We start from the raw sequence: 17,805 nt of genomic DNA on the forward strand, positions 1-17,805 counted from the left end.
TCAGGGTGTGTATGCAGCTGTCTCAATTATTTCAGTCCAATTGCATTTTGATGAAAATAATTAACAGCCTGATTAACACGATGTCATGTCTCAGAGATAAATTACCTCAGTGCCATGCTATGTAGTTATCACACCACAATCATTAGGAAAAAAAATGAAGAACTAACATGGAGCTGACAGAAATGATCAGCGTAAAGAACAAAAAAACACACTGTCTCTGTGGGACTTCTCACTAAGTGGTAGATTGGGGGGTGAGTGTGGAACCTGTGTAACTTTGACCACTGGAATGCTGTCAAAATGCAGGGTATAATAGAAAAGCAGAATTTAGCTCACTCCATAGCACTCCAGAGTTTAGCTCATTTAACACACCTAATTCAACTCACCAGTTAAGTACCAAAGCCTTCATGGTTTTACCATTTTATAAATCATTTATGAAACCTCACAGCTCCAGAGTGCCTGACTGAATCCTAGGGATATTTTGAATCTGTGTGGAGTTTTACATGTTCTAGCCATGTCCACTGAAGGTTTCTCTGAGTTCTTCAGTTTCCTCCACCCACTAGATAAAATGCTGGTAGATGTACTGGATACTCTAAACCCTGGCATTCAAACAAGGGTGTATTCCCACTTTGCACCAAGTGTTCCCTTAATAAGCTCGTGATTCACCTTGACCCTGACTAGGATAAACTGCTAACTGAAGTTCATGAATAAATGAATGTCTTCTTAAAGAATCTCCAAAGGTTCCTCCAACCACCCAAGAACATGCCAGTAGGTTTGACTACTCTAAATTATCTCTGGGTGTGAATGAGTGTTTATATGTGTCCCACCCAGGGTATATTCCCACTTTGCACCAAGTATCCAAGTATCGGGATAGGATACTTGGGTACTTGGTGCAAATTGGGAATAAGTATTGGGATAGGATATCGGGATAGGAAGTATCGGGATAGGAAGCACCAAGTATTGGGATAGGATACTTGCTTCAGAGCTACTCCAGGTAAAACTCTAATTAAATTTTATTTGTATAGCATTTTAACATTGTCACAAAGCAACTTTACAGAAATCTGGATGCAGATTTGGATTCCTAATGAACAAGCCAGAGGTGACAAAAGAAAAACAAGTATCAAAGCAAAACTCCTTAAGATGGCATGAGCAAGAAACCTTGAAAGGAGCCAGACAACATGTATAGATCTGGAGAATACAGAGTGTGCACTGATATTCTGTTTGAATTAGATGGGAATAAGCCAATGAAGTAATGGCATCCATACTGAATTTTTGAAAACATGAGTATTTCCATATAAAATGTGGTAAATACCTTCAAACAAGCCCATGTGGTTGTGATCATATCCATATCTAAGTAGACCTGACAGGCTGGTCATGCCCCAGTTTGTTTTGAAGGGAGCATTGATGCTCATTTTTCAAAACGGAACATCTGGGAGGATGGGGATGGAAAAATCAACCAATCAAACAGTAGGGGTATGTCCAGCCATGCTGATCCAATTTAAATATGCAAATGTTCTCAGAGTTGCAGGGGGGTGGAAGATGAGGGAGAACAAAAAAGCAGAGCATCCTAATGCAACTGAACACTTAGCATTGTTTAGCCTTCAATTAAGGATTTAATTACACTTCAAAATGAGGTGTGAGGCATGAACAGCGCCAAGAGGCAAGATCTGATGAAGGAACAAGAAGCAACCAGTTTAAACTTATGTACAATTGGTTTAGGCATGCAGCAGTGCTTGAGAAATAAAGTCTCAATCAGGAAAGAAAAGCAATAGCAAATTAGAATGGGTCCAGCTGGAGCTCCTCCAAATGTCTTTCCCTAATGCATGGCTAATACACCGACAGCCTCAAAACAAAAAAACAAAAACACACACAAAAACTGCTTGTACTGTCACAATGGATTTTCTGCATGACTATGGTACCAGGGAGCTAAAGAAATTGGACATCTCTTATTTCTTTCCATGACTATTGCTGAAGTGAGTAAATCCATATGTACACCAGCTGTTGTTTACCCCCAAAATCTGCCCATTCAGGAGCAATTCATGCTGATCCGTAAGCTGGAAGTAGGTTGCCAATAATGGATTTGAACCTTCACATAAATGCTAATCTAAGCAGCTCGAATTTGTCAAAGCAAATCAAGCTTGAAATGAGTTCAGCCAGGCACACTCCTCCCCAAACCCTAAACCTGATCCTGACTGAGACCACCACACTGCTATTGTCTTCTGCCAGCACATAATCAAACAGGGAACAAAGGCTTCATGGGACACCTCCTTCTTTAGCCACCGAACCTACTTCACACAGAACTGTAAGGACGGGGCAGTGGGGGGGAAAATCAAAGAGGATTTCAAAGAGCTTTTCCATCCACTCCTCTCTAGGAAGCATGAGGACCAACCTGAAGCGAACCAAAACAAATTAAATGAAGCTTCTGTTTTTGTTTATTCCAAAGTGCTGTTGAATTCTTGAATCTGATTAGTGAGGTGGTGTTGATTCAGCAGCTCTGACAGCAGTGCTTATTGTAATTTAAGTCAGGTTTATATTAATGTGCTCATTCTGTTACTTTTTTCTGTAGCAACAAGGACTTCTAATAAACACATTACATATACATTACAGCACAGTGAAATTATTTTTTTCACATATCCCAGCTTGCTAGGAAGCTGGGGTTGAGATTGCAGGGTCAGCCATGATTCAGTGCCCCTAGAGCAGATAGGGTTAAGGGCCTTGCTCAATGGCCCAACAGTGACAGCTTTGGCAGTGCTGGGGCTTGAACCCCCGACCCTATGATCAGACCGTTGAACCACCACTGTCCATGAGGGAACAACTGTTTAAACCATTTACAACATAAATGATAAGAGGAAATAATTAGTTTTGCGGATGTTCCATATTATTAAATGTAACTCTAAATGGAAAGTATTATACATCCATCCACTGGAAAGAATTATCCATCCATCTAATGCACGCTCAATCAATTCGTTCTTTAATGACCTTGTCTACATGATGCAGTAGAGCAGTGCAGTGGACCGACTACACGCCTAGAGGAGGTGGGGCAATGTGGTCATCTCTCAGGTGGAAGCCACGCAATGGCTGTCAGAATGGTTCTCGGCTTTGGTCGTCACTGGAATGGAACATCTGGTACAGTTTCCCTCCTTAGATCTAATCTAATTTATACACATACACAACAATTAACTGAAGGTGACTTTTATGAAGATGCTCTGGACTTCTGTTGTATTGCTCATTATTATAATAAAGTTTTGAATTTGGGTCAAATTCAAATTTTGTCCTAGAGTCTATCCCAGTAACATTCAGAGGCACTCTGGATGGGACAACAGTCCATTACAGGACACCATGCACACACACATTCACACAATCATTAGCTCCTATTGTGTCTGACGGGGAAGGTCACTAATTCAGACACTGAACAAATACCACACTCAGAGGTAGACACAACGGTCACGATTCCTCTATCATCCTCTCGATTGAGGTAGCTTGATGCTGTAGTGTGTATTCTGTAGTCTACTAGAGTCATTCAGGTCAGCCTCACTCACCCATGTTTAATGGAGTTGGCTGTAAGCTACTAGAATACTAGACATGACAAGACAGGAGCGATCAGGCAGGAAGTGTATTGGGATTTCCACGACACAGCTCAGTAATAACAAAAGCAAACTGTGTGATGAAAAGATTAAGATGTCCTTCACATGGAGATGATAAGCATGACTTTTGTAACTGCACATGCTGAATATGTCAAGGATACAACACAAAGATGGCCATTCATAGACAAAGATTTGACTTTTTCACTATATCTAGGGTTCTATTTTCACACAAGCACAAGCAAAACTTATAGCATGGGTTTTTTTCCCCATTCTCATTCAGTTGCTGTTGTAGTCAGATATGAACATATCTGCACTCTTAGTCAAAGTCCTGTCCCATTTCTTACAACCCAGTTTCGTGGATATACATTATTAATATCACTAACTTCAAAGTAAATAGGCTACTTCACTCAAATAGTAACTAAATATAACCAACTACATTTCATCTGTAACAAAGACCCAGCCCAGTTTTACAATTATGCTGCATTTTAACCAGATTATCACTTAAAAATACCACGGATAACCATGGAAACACTGACAAACCCGAACAAAACTGTCCTGCATTCTGTGGTTAAACATCCATCCATCTATCCATCTGTACTACTTATCCTACACAGGGTCGCGGGGAGCTCGGAGCCTAGAGAAATAAAATATAAACACTAGCCATACTTGAGGTAGCATTCACTAACAACTTGTTCACTTTTTGTTGACAAAACAAACACATGTTATATGACCATATAATTCTTTCCCTTAGCACTTAACTACGTAAGTAGCTTGCAAACATTTTTATTACATTACATTAGTTGCCACTTTTAGCCTAATCAAATAGATTTCTAAGCAACCAATATATAGGAGAGGGCAGCCCACTGGAGCTTTACTTGCCTAGTGTGCTAGCTAATGAATTTATCATTTGCCCACCTCTGAGTTTCATTATTTGCACTGAGTAAACAGTCGAACAGAATAATATTACAGTTTGGACCATTTAAGTACATTCAATACCTTTTCTCACATTTCTACCCAGTATATCTGACTAATTGATTTAATTTTGTATTTGATTTCATTTCACAAATAACTGGGAAGAACAGTGGCTGTCTTCCTGCTCCTGTGGCTTTGTGCACACCTCAGTGCTTTTGCGCCGACCTCTGACTCTTAATTCAATTCCCTCTCTCCAAATTAATACAATTAGAAAGATGTTTTGCAGCTAAACATGTTGGCACTGCATCTGGTCAACTAATCCCCTGAGGAATTCAGACTGTGCTGACTGTGAATGGTCAAGAGCACAAATCAACCACTGAGCTCTTGGTGACTGATATGGATCAATGCAAGTTGAGGGGAGTGGAGGAGAAAGTAAGGAGAAGGGAGTGGAGGAGGTCCACACTGTGGATATCAGCTTTGTTTCTGGCTCATTGGGGGGGGAAATCTAACTGAGCTATAGATTAGCAATTTCAATACGTCAACATTCTGTCCAAAAATGTAAATAAATAAATAAAACAAATTGTATTTCAGTATTCCATACTAAGAAATGGTTTAACCGGGAGAATAACAAAATCACTACTGCACTGTATTGTTGAAGTATTTATAACCTCAGCTGCACTGTTACTGTCTTCGCTCTTGCTTTTGTGTGTAAAGTTGACAGGTTTTGCATGACAGCAGGTGAGAGGGCAAGCTCATGAAATATTTTATAACAAAGCAACACCAGCTGGAGCTTCTTCCTGTCTCAGCTGCGTGTCAAACTAAAAATGAAAACAAGAAAAAAGCTCCCTTTCACATCTTACAGGAGGTGTTCACTTGGCCTCCTGAAGAAGACCCAGCTGAACTGTATTTGTTTTTATCTTTATCCAGGCATGATCCTAACAGCCAGACATGCTCATGGCACCAGTAGACAGTAACCAAGGCTAAATCCGTACTCAAAAAGTAACAGTGAAGTGCATAGCAAAATGTCAAAATAGGAAAGGGAAACACTAGCTTAGCAATAGTGAACTTAAAGCAAGACAAGGTGAAAACGTTGGGATGCATGCTTTAGCAGTCAGTGGTTTAGAACTGCACCATGTGAGCAGAATCTTGGGGGCTCAAGTCCTTGAGGGTGCTAATGCCTTGAGCAAGAGCCTTGAACACAGGCTACTGGGGAATCCAAGAGGGGCACCCATGTTTTCTGACCCTTACTTCCTTCTGTGTGTGATAAGAGATGCTGGGATTTGCCAAGAGAAAATCTGAACAACAAAGATTCTACAGTATATAAGTCAATGTGATTTTAGTGTGAATGGAAATTATAGCTACTTAAACAGATAGTTTGCATGACACATTAAGAATTATCTAGAGAAAAATATGGTTACATAATGCTGTTTTGTACAAGGTTTTGGTGCGAGGTTTGTAAATTCACAGAGGTAATGTTCACCTACATTCCCCTCCGAAAGCATTGGGACAGTTAGGCCAATTCTATTGTTTTTGCTGTACACTGAAGACATTGGGATTTGAGATCTAAAGATGAATATGAGATCAGCTTTCATTTCCTGATATTTACATATAGATGTTTTAAACATCTTGGTACAACATGGCAACTTTTGTTTGAACCGTTTTTTAAGTGATCAAAAATATTGGAACCATGACTGACAGTGTCACATGGTATGCGCTGTTAGATTGATTGTTTAAACAATTAATAGCTCTGGATGTCTACTCGTGGTTTGAGCCCTGGGAATGTCTGTGAAAACTGCATATCTTGTTTTAAAAAATATAAACCAACATGAAGACCAGAGAGCTGTCTATGGGAGAAAAGCAAGCCATTTTGAAGCTGAGAACAGAGGAAAACTCGATCAGAGCCACTGCACAAGCAGAGCAAAAACAAAAGAATTGCGGTTCCAATACGTTCAGAGAGGATGAACGCAACATGAAGCAAAATTACACGCTACCAGATGCAAATTTCTCTTTTGCATCCCTACTTTTTCCAGCAGGCAAATTTAGTTGCATTCAGTATGACCATTGCTTAATGGATCTTTCCAGAACTGAAGGACCAGGAAAGAAACCTGGAGTGAAAAACCTAGAGTGGAGCCACCTGTGATGGAGCCTCAGTGACATCAAATGTTTCCCCAAAAGTACTCTGCACTTTAAAGAGGTTGTCAAGGTTGTCTGTTATAAAATGGACTAAAGCCGGGTTCATACTGTGCGATTTTGACCACGATCTAGTCGTCTGAGACAAATTTTGAGAAGCCTAAAAGATTCCTATAATCCTAGTCCAAAATCTGTAGTCTTTGATCGCTAGTTTGACATGTTCCTCGTCAGCCGATTAATGGCCGTTGTGATCAAATTTTTCCTCAATTAAATTCTGGCAGTGTCAGACGATTTGAGGGACATTCCTGTAGTCTGACTTCTCCTACACCGTAAGAGTCTTCTTGCGTGCGTCCGTTTTTCGTGTCTTGACTGTCGTACAGTCTGACATTAATGACAAATGAGATCCTACAGTGTGACATGGCTTAAAGCAGGGATCATGTTCATACAGTCTGACAAGCAACATTCGCAAAGCACTATTAAAAATTGCACAGTGTGCACCCGGCTTAAGTTGTCATAAAGGTTTCATAAACCCTGAGTCTCTGATAAGTATTAGATATTGCTTAGCCATCCCATTCAATGTCATCGCCAGCCATCACTGGTGCAAATACATTCCTTTTACCAGGACTTTTTTTTACCAGGATTTGTTTTTCAGGAAATGCCTTGTCGATCAAGAACAAAAAGGACAAAAATGACTAAATCTCTGTACTGCAATCTCACAAATTCTCCTTAGATCAGACGAACCTGACTTAACTGTTTCAGGGTCAACTTAAGTGCAGGAATGCCTGAATGTGGCTGGGAGTATGAGGCACAGTGTAGTTTGCACATTAGAAGCAGGACATGATAAACAGCTGAAAATATGCAATCTTTATGAGCAACCATGCTTGTAACTGAGTGATCAAATGCAAAACACAAAAGTGTAGTTATGTAGTGCTTTGCATAATGGAAATGTGAGAGCAAGGTATTTGAAACTGAGAGTAAAGCTCAAGATTAATTGACCTGCATGTATGATCAGGCCTGTGAGAGTGTAAATGTTTATATATTAGCCATAACAAGAGCATGGTTTGGGTTTACATCTTCCTCATTCTGGAACCACTCTGCCACCCCTCCCCCCCATTCTTTATGCCTCATCCTGCTCTTCAAGCCCCCACAACCCCCAGAATCTTTCCTTGGTCTGCCAATGAGTGAACATCAGCATTATTCCTTCCTAGATACAGTGTGTTTCAGCTTCGGAGTGTTTCCCTCGTCTCCACACCCACCGAGACAAACAGCAATAAAATTATTATTCCTTATTGCAGACTTGCTAAAGAGCATGATATGATGCTTTCTAATTCTCAAACTGCCTTGCAGTTCCAGACTTTAAGACTGGGGAGATTATCCTCTTACACATGCACACACATATACACAGATGAATTGAAATATTCACAGAGCTTCCAACATTGCTAACAAGAAAATCCTAGCAGGCAGAAAGGGAAAGTAAACAGAATTTTACCACAAAAACCCTTGCATGTGTGAGTAGACATGTCAGAAGAACACTCCTTGCTAACGGCATAAATGATAAAACGTAGTGTTTTTAGACAATATATAGTTTATAGCAATATCTGTTTGCTTAGACATAAGAATATACAAGACAGGAAATGACTAATATTTAGATCCCGCATTTATATGAGTGCAGTAGAGGTTAAGTTACAATTACTCAATTTGGAAAAATTATTTTCTGCTTCATTTATTTTTTTTATTTTCATATAAATGTTATGAATTTAACATATATTTAGTGATATAATCAGCATAACATTCAATCAAATTGGTAGCCAATTTTTCTAATAACAGATCTTTCTCTAACTTACATAAATGATTTTAACTTATTACCAAAGCAAGTATAAGGAAACAACATTGTTGCACAAACACAGCGGCTCGTGGAACACTATTTAAGTGATTAAACATGTTATTATGTTTTCTACACATTAATAAACGTTATAAATATACTATACAAAGTCATCAAAGATGTAATTACAGTAGACCACATTATTATTACTTCTTGTTGGAGGAATACTTATAATAATAATTACAGTAATGTTTAATTACTGCAGAAATCAGAGAGAGTGAGATCAAGTACAAGCTCTTTCTGAGTGGTCCTTGGCTCTTGGGCCACTCTTCTGACTATTCTTCTGACTCCCTGGTCAGAAATCTTGCGAGGAGCTTCTGTGCATGGCCAGTTGATGATGGAGTGATGTTGCTTTCACTTGCGGATAATGGCCACAATGCTGCTTACTGGAAGATTCAGAAGTTTTAAAATACGTCTGTATCCGATTCCATCAATATGTTTCACAACAATAAGGTTGTGAAGGTCTTGCGAAAGCTATTTGCTTTTACCCATCATGAGATGTTTCTTGTGTGACACCTTGGTTAAAAAAAAAAAAAAAAAAAAAAAAGCCTTTTTATAGGCCATCAATTTACTAATCCAGCTGATATTAACTTGCACAGACAGGAGGTATTATTACTTACAGATTTCAGCTGGTTCCTTGCCTTACAACTTGGCAACCTTATTTGAATCACTTTCAGGATGTCGCAAATTACCAAACATAGTTCATGTCACATATTTAAGCCTTCATTTGATTTATTAGTATTGTCCTGTCCTGTCATTCATGGTTTCCCAAGTGTGTCCTGGTGTTCTGTCTTCAGTCATTGATTAGTTTTGTCTTTATATAGATAGATAATATTCATTCCATCTCAAGTGGTCTAATGCAGGTTGCTCAACCGTTTTTAATTTTCCTAATTGCTTTTGATTGATCACCTCTGTGTATTGGCATAGCAAAACCACCAGTTTATTTTAACATCAGTATCTCGGCTCAGGATGGTCCTAGGTTCTTGGAACAAAAACTGATCCCTAGAGCACATTACAAGGTACATGGACATATGTAAGCATTTTGCACATTCATATTTCTTAGCCTTAGATCTTAAGTCCAAATGTAATGCTCAAGATTGCTCACAGTTCCACTTTTAGTCCCAGTTTATAATGGGAAGGGTTCAAGTCTCAGTCTTCATTTTTAGGGAATAGATAGGTAAGTATAGTGTGCATGCAGAACATTTCAGATTTGAGACTTCTCTTTTTTTTATTGGGTTAAGAAAGTGACATTTAAAAAAAAAATTCCCTCAATTTCCGTTGTATATTGCTGGTTATACAAACCTGACATTTTGACAGAAATAAGTCCTCTATAGTAGCATTCTGCTGTAAAAATTGTGAGCTTGAGGTTCAATGTAAACTCTGCAGGACACTGGACCTCGAGGACCAGATTTGAAGAACCAGCCTGATCTATTATGTTGGTACAGGTGCACAGTTGGTATCCGTGAATAGATTTTATTCAAATATGGAAGTGCAGTGTTCACTTGGGTGTTTTAAAAATGAACAGTGTCATAAACAGAGCTATTAACCACGTTTGTGACCTCGACTTAATGATAAGTGTATCCTCTTTTGGTTAGGATCTTATTTTCACTGAGGACAGCTTTATCAGATTTCAAGTCTTCAGTAAAAAGGTTTATTCCCAAGCCTCATAAAAGGTTGCTGTTATAACAGCTTTACAATCAGCAGATGTGACCTGTCAAAACTAGATTGCAATATATTATACCAAGATTTGTGCTGTCAGTGAAGAAGTGTCTTGCTTTCATATATTATTTTGGTGTCTGTATGTGTGTGTGTGTGTGTGTGTGTGTGTGTGTGTGTGTGTGTGTGTGTGTATAGTGCCCTCTACTATTATTGGCACCCTTAGTAAATATGTGCAAAGAAGGCTGTGAAAAAGTCTCTTTATTTTTTAACCTTTTGATATTTTGCTCCAAAAATTCACAACATACTATGCTCTCATGGATATCAAACAATTGCAAACATTACACAGGTTTATCAAATAAATATCTTTGTTAAATATGTGCGCATCAATTATTGGCACCCTTTTAGTCAATACTTTGTCCTACCTCCCTTTGTCAAGATAACAGAACTGTGTCTTCTCCTATAATGCCTGATGAGGTTGGAGAATACTTGATTTGAGACCATTCCTCTATACAACATCTCTCCACATCCTTCAAATTTCAAGGTCCATGATGGTGGACTCTCCTCTTCAGTTCACACACAGGTTTTCTATGGGTTTCAAGTCAGGGGACTGGGATGGCCATGGCAAGACCTTGAATTTATGGTCAGTAAACCATTTTTGTGTTCATTTTGATGTACGTTTTGGATCATTGTCCTGCTGGAAGATCCAACCACAACCCATTTTAAGCTTTCTGGCAGAGGCAGTCAGGTTTTTATTTAATATCTTTCAGAGTCCATGATGCAATGTATCCTAACAAAATGTCCAGGTCCTCTGGCAGAACAGCAGCGCCAAAACATTAAAGAGGCACCACCATATTTAACCGTGGGCATGAGGTACTTCTCCATATGGTTACCTCTCTGTGTGCACCAAAACCACCTCTGGTGTTTATTGCCAAAAAGCTCTGTTTTGGTTTCATCTGACCATAGAACCCGATCCCATGTGAAGTTCCAGTAGTATCTGGCAAACTGAAGATGCTCGAGTTTGTTTTTGGATGAGAGTAGAGGATTTTTTCTTACAAACAACTTGTAGTGATGTAGATGACTTCGGATTGTATTTTCGGAGACATTGAATTCTCCAGCTGTGATCCTTGGAGATTTTTTGACCACTCGAACCATCCTCTTCACAGTGCATTGAGACAATATAGATACATGTCCAATTCCAGGTTGATTCATAACATTTCCAGTTGACTGGATGGTGGAAATGGGTATTTTCAATGCTTTTGCTATTTTCTTATAGCCACTTCAATTTTGTGAAGCTCAGCTTCCTTTTGCAGCACATCACTGCTATATTCCTTAGTCTTACCCAATGTTATGAATGCCAATAATTGTTGCACACCAATATTAAACAAATATATATTTTTTGATAAACCTGTGTGGTGTTTGCAATTGTTTGATATCCATGAGAGCAGAGTATTTTTGTAAAATTAAGGTTAAGCAATAGACAGTTTCTCACAGCCTTCTTTGCTCATATTTACCAAGGGTGCCAATATGATTTTAGGGCACGGTGCGTGTGGCACGGTGCGTATATATATATATATATATATATATATATATATATATATAGAACCAGGAAACTGGAGCTGTTAGGCAGCAGTGCCAGCATGTTGCCCATGACCCAATTTCAGCAAATAACTTTTTGTAGCATTCAACAGATTATAATCTCCAGAGCACATTTTGGGTGGCCAATTCCCTAGATAATGTATATTTTTCAACGGAGTAAAAAGCTTTGCTTGAACTGATATACAATAATGAAAACAATATTTTATGCTGGACTTAGTGTTTTAGATATTATTCATCTTTGTTACATAGGCCATATAAGTGGTGAGGCAGCCATACCCATACAATCCATATTAGGGTTCAGGTTACACTTGTCTGATACTGAGGTTTCGAGAATGTTATTTGTCAAGCCCAAGGACGAGTGCGATCGATACCTGAGTCTTTCAGAACCATCATAGTATATTAGTTTAATGTTACTGGCATACTAAACTGTAAACGGATCAAGACTGACATAAAGGAAAGTCATCAGGGTGGGCCAGAACTTCAACTACAGCCTGGTCAAGACTGCCAAAATATTCTGTCTGTTTTACTTTCAAAATTCATACACACACAACACATTAATAATGGAGACTCCTGCTTGAGTATAGCTTTTGACATGCCCTTGGCAATATTCTGTTACAAGTTAGAAGTTGTGCTATTTTCTATGCTGAAATAATCTACTAGATGCCAGACTGAGCTGGTCAGCCATCTTCTGGTAGAGCATCTTTCTTAGGTTCCATTTTTCTTACTTGAATAAACTGATCAATACATGTTTTCTAAATTCCTCACTGTTGTATTATTTTCTTAAAACCACTTGTACAATGTAGCATTAGGACAGGTAATTAAGAAACTACCATTTTGTTTTTCCTTTCAAGCAGCACTTACCACCTGCTAAAGATGATCTACAGTTTGACCAACTCTGCCAGGGTTTAGGCAGTGAGTAGCTGGTCAGTCCTATTTGTATTCTTCAGCAAGGTAAAGTGACTTCTTTACCAATTTCAAAGGTCTTGTTTTAAAGTATGTACAGGCATATTTGTTTGCTAGCATGCGAACATGCTTCCTAGCTAGCAATGTAGGGTAATAAAGCTACACAATAAAGTTACCTTAATATTACAGTTGAGGTCATAATTTTACATATGCCTTGCAGAATCTGTCAAATTAATTATTTAATTTATTTATTTTTAAAGAGGGACCATAAAATTGCATTTTGTTTTTTATTTAGTACTGAATAAGCTATTTCACATAACAGATGTTTATATATAGTCCACAAGACACAATAATAACTGAATTTACACAAATTAACCAGTTCAAAAGTTTACATACGCTTGATTCTTAATCCTGTGTGTCGTTACCTGGATGATCAAGGACTGTGTTTATGTTTTGTGATAGTTGATCGTGAGTCCCTTGTTTGTCCTGAGCAGTTAAACTGCCCACTGTTCTACAGAAAATCCTCCAGATCCTGCACATTCTTTGCTTTTCCAGCTGCATATCTGACCCCTTTCCAGCTGTGGCTATGCGATCTTTTGAGCCTATTAAGACCACATTATGGTCATAATGCTTTTCAACAATTTATTATTTATCATTTATTTATTATTTTTCTGACTGTATTCTCTAAGATTTCAAATAAAAACTATTTCACTAGAGTGATCTGCTAGCTGAGCCTTCCATCCCTGGTTACACTGGACAGTTTATTATATTAAGTACATTGCATGTACCTAGCTAATGTCAGTATGTCATGAATCGAGAGTGCGGACGGATGCAACCGAGGTAAAAGGCTTTATTGAGAATCAGGCAGACAAATCCAAAACTTTTGGCAAAAAAAGTAGTCAGAAATGGGCACAGAGTAAGGCAAAACAGCCAAAAACCTGAATAACAAAACCAAGAACAAAAACAAGATCAAAAACCATAAGACCGTGATACAAAACAATACGGCTTGGTACAGCACAAGCAGCAATGCACCGAACACAATACTTCGTGACGTAATACAGAAACACAAGAGTATAAATGAACAAACTAATCAAAGTGGGAAACAGAAACAGCTGTGGACAATGATGAGGACAGGACAGGTGGAGACAGGACAGAAACCAAAACAAAACACACATGGCAAAATAAACAAAGTCACGTCAACCTGGAAGCGTGCTGTCATGCTACAGGCAGCTTAGGCGTGCTGAGTGTCGGCTTGGGGGGAAATACCTGACACAGAAATATCTAACACTTAGTGTCAATGTCAGCTACCATATTAGCGTTCTGCTGCACTGAAGATTTTCTAATGTGTCATAATTTTTATGCATTGTGAATACAGAAGACCTGTACTGTACAAAACGTTACATAGAACCTTATAATAAAAGTCATGATGTGTTGAAGTTGGTAGGTACAGGAAAATCCCAGTTTGCTACATTAATTCGTTCATTTACTCATCATTAGGAACCACTTCATCCTGGTCAGGGTCGTGATGGATCCAGAGCGTATACCAGGAACAGTGGGTGCAAGGTTGGAGGATTCACTCTGAATTAGACATAATACACTCATTCACACTTTAGGCAATTTAGAGTCACCAATCCACCTAACGGCATGTTTTTGAGAGATGAGAGGAAACTATAGGAACCTGGAAGAAACCTATGTCGATTTAGAAGAAGATGCAATACTCCATGCAGACATTAACCTGAGCTCAGGATCGAGGACCCTGGAGCTGTGCGGTGGCAACAGTCCACTGTCCCAATTGGCTTCATAAAAACCTCAAATTTGTTTGTATTTGTTATATGCTAATGTTATGTCTTACCACAATTTCCTGCTATTTTGTAAATGAAGCAACAATTGTGCTCACTTCAGGGGTCATCAAAAAAACTGCTCAAGTGTATTAGTGAAGAGAACTTAAGGGTGCATTAAAATGAAGAAGAACTCAACAAGGGTGCATTAAAATAAGTATCAGTCAGTATTAGATAATATTAAACATACAGAATGAAAGCAAAGCTCCATGAAATGACCAAGGGGAACCAAAACTAAAAGGGGTTTCTAAAGCATCAGCATATAAAATATGTAGAGAGTAAAGGATCACATAACTGCATTGTTTGCACTCAAGCATTCAGCCCACACGTTCCACAGCAGTGCTCCCAGCGGTTTGCTTGCCATCCTGCGGTTCAGGAAGAGGTGAACTCTGTCATGCATTTGCGTATCAATGTCAATCTCTAGTTTGCCAAGTATGACAGCATCTCTACTTAGATGTAAAGGAATACCGGTGAGTCAAGCACGCACGCATACTCCGCAAGCTCACTTCTTTGATCTACTTAGGATAAAGATTTTACTGTAGAAGACAAAAAAGCTGCCTATTCCCTGAGAAAACACACATCAGGGCATAGCGTTTAAGAGACGGAACTAGCACTCAATCTGGCCATGTTCCGGCAGCCGGGTTAATGGGAAGCACTTGTTTCTGCACGCTGTGCGCACAGGTAATTGATGTGTTCAGCCTGCCGGATCAGAACACATTTCACACTCTAAACAGCCAAGAGAGAAACACACACCCGCACACCCACCAGAAGAAGAGCCAATTAGTTAGAGCTGGGTGCTGAGAGTTTCAAGACAGATAGAGAACTAAAATAGTGTAAAAGATCAAACATGGCAGTTGGAATATCTATATTCAAAAAATGGAATTTACATTCAGCTCAGTGTGGGGTGTTGAGGAAGAAACAGTGAAAGGGAGTTATGCTTTTTTTGGGGGGGTAGCAATGAAAGAGTTCAGTGGAGCTTTTTGATCTAACCTTTATGATCTGTGTGTCGCAGTATGAAATGTGGGTCAGGCCACCAGTATTCTGCTCAGCAACCAATCAAAATCATCCAGAATAGAGCAGGCAACATGCACACACACACACACACACACACACACACACACACACAAAATCCAAGCTGAATTCACTAACACAGTATAAATACAACATGAACACAAAAAATTATAGATGATTCCACAGAAGCATTCACTCAAACAAAAAATTACACACAAAATCACATCAGCATACACCCATGATACATAAAATAGACAAGCACATACACACAAGCAAATAAATAAATATACGCACATGAACATACACAGATCATAGATGACCCCACATAAGCAGTCACTTAAACATACACACAAACACACACATGACATGTAAAAACATATACAGTATAAACACACACACACACACACACACATATAAACACAAATGACCACAAAGCACCTAGTCCCATATCCATAAAAGACATGAAAAACATGAATGTACATACGTTTTCACAAACACAAGAACCTTGACAGACATACACACATAAACATAAATTAGCACACACAAAACACACACACACACACACACACACGCACACACACACAAACCATGACCACAAAAACACAAACATGAAAGTACACATATTCACACAGTGACACATCAGAGATATAGTTGGGTCCAAAAGTCTGAGACCACATTTAAATTCTGGGTTTTAAGAAAATGGAAATTGTTAGTACAAATAACTGTAACATTCAATGTCTGCACTATTTCTCGGTCACATTTTAAATTTAACAACAAAAATATTGTGTTATTGTTCATGTTAACTTCATGTTCCTTTGTACAAATGTATTTTTATAAATACAGATTTTCCTTGCGTTTTATCTCTTCCTTTGAAGTGCACGTTTAGAATATTCCTGAAGATTTTACTTTTCATTTTTGCTGATAAATATTTTATTACATTAGAAAATAGAAGCATTATGACTACTGGTCTCAGAAATAGCTGTAAGGTCAGGCTGAAAGTGAACAAACATGACAGATTATTTATATATGAACTAATACATACATATCTGAAGTTTGTCCTATATTGAAATGTGATAAAATGGTAGCAGACATGCAAACAATTAGCACACACTGCAGCCACTCTTTCTTGTATAAGTGTTATGGCCATATGGTGACAGATGGTGCTGAGGTGAAAAGTCATGCTTCATTCACAGACCAGCATGAAATTGAGGCTACCCTGATAAAGAGACTAACGCTATCACGCCACTCAGCCACTCCACCACAGCTGTCCTTGTTTGAATAAACAGTTCAGCCAAAAATCTCATTTTACACCATTTTCTTTTTAACCCATCAATCAGCCAAAACAGTTATTTTATGCCTGCAATTTGTTTCTATATTTTTGCACTCGAGCTACAAATATTGCTAACAAATTAAAGAAACTCATAGCTACTCATGAACTCATAGTTTACGCACACACTTACTTAAAGGTGTACATTATATATTATTTGGATGATAATACAGTATGTTTCCAGTATTGTTGGTCATTCTTGGGATCATTCTAAAATCATTTCTATAGTATGTTATGGGTGGGGTGTGAATAATTTTTTCAATTACAAAAAAGGAAAAAAAAAAAAAAAAAGGAAAGATGGAACAAGACACAAAACACATCAACTAAAATTCCATGCAAGATATAAATATGTCTCTGGGGGAGAGAAGACATAAAAAACCATGAAAATGCTAGAAAAAGCAGTAAATATACAACATATATATATGTTGTGTGTGTGTGTGTGTGTGTATATATATATATATATATATATATATATATATATATATATATATATATATATATATATATGCACACACACTCTGATGAAAAACAAGGCTAAACCAAAAAACATAACATATGTCACAACTAAAAGCAGAGTACCCAATCAACATACAAGGTCTTTGACAAAACTAATAACAGGTGTCCAACTCTGAATTGTTTTTGATGTTGCCTTATGGAATTTAGCTAGCGCTCGTTCCAGAATAAGAATATCTAAGAAATAAGAGTGCTAGATCGACACAACACAGCAGTGTGGACCATCAAACCAGCCCTTTAAAATTGCTTTCATAGATGCCGTTAAAGTGACCATCAACAGTCTCTTTTGCTGTAAAATAAGTGACAGGTTTGAGTCATCTCTCAGTAACAACAAACCAGGACAGAGTGGAACATTTACTCTGAGAAGGTCAGAAGTGTTATTAATCACATATAGCCAAAGAGTCATAATGCAAGGACATTGCCAGAACATATGAATGTAATCACCGACCGAAC

This window comes from Ictalurus furcatus, chromosome 12, assembly GCF_023375685.1.
Source record: "Ictalurus furcatus strain D&B chromosome 12, Billie_1.0, whole genome shotgun sequence".
Classification (NCBI taxonomy): domain Eukaryota; kingdom Metazoa; phylum Chordata; class Actinopteri; order Siluriformes; family Ictaluridae; genus Ictalurus; species Ictalurus furcatus.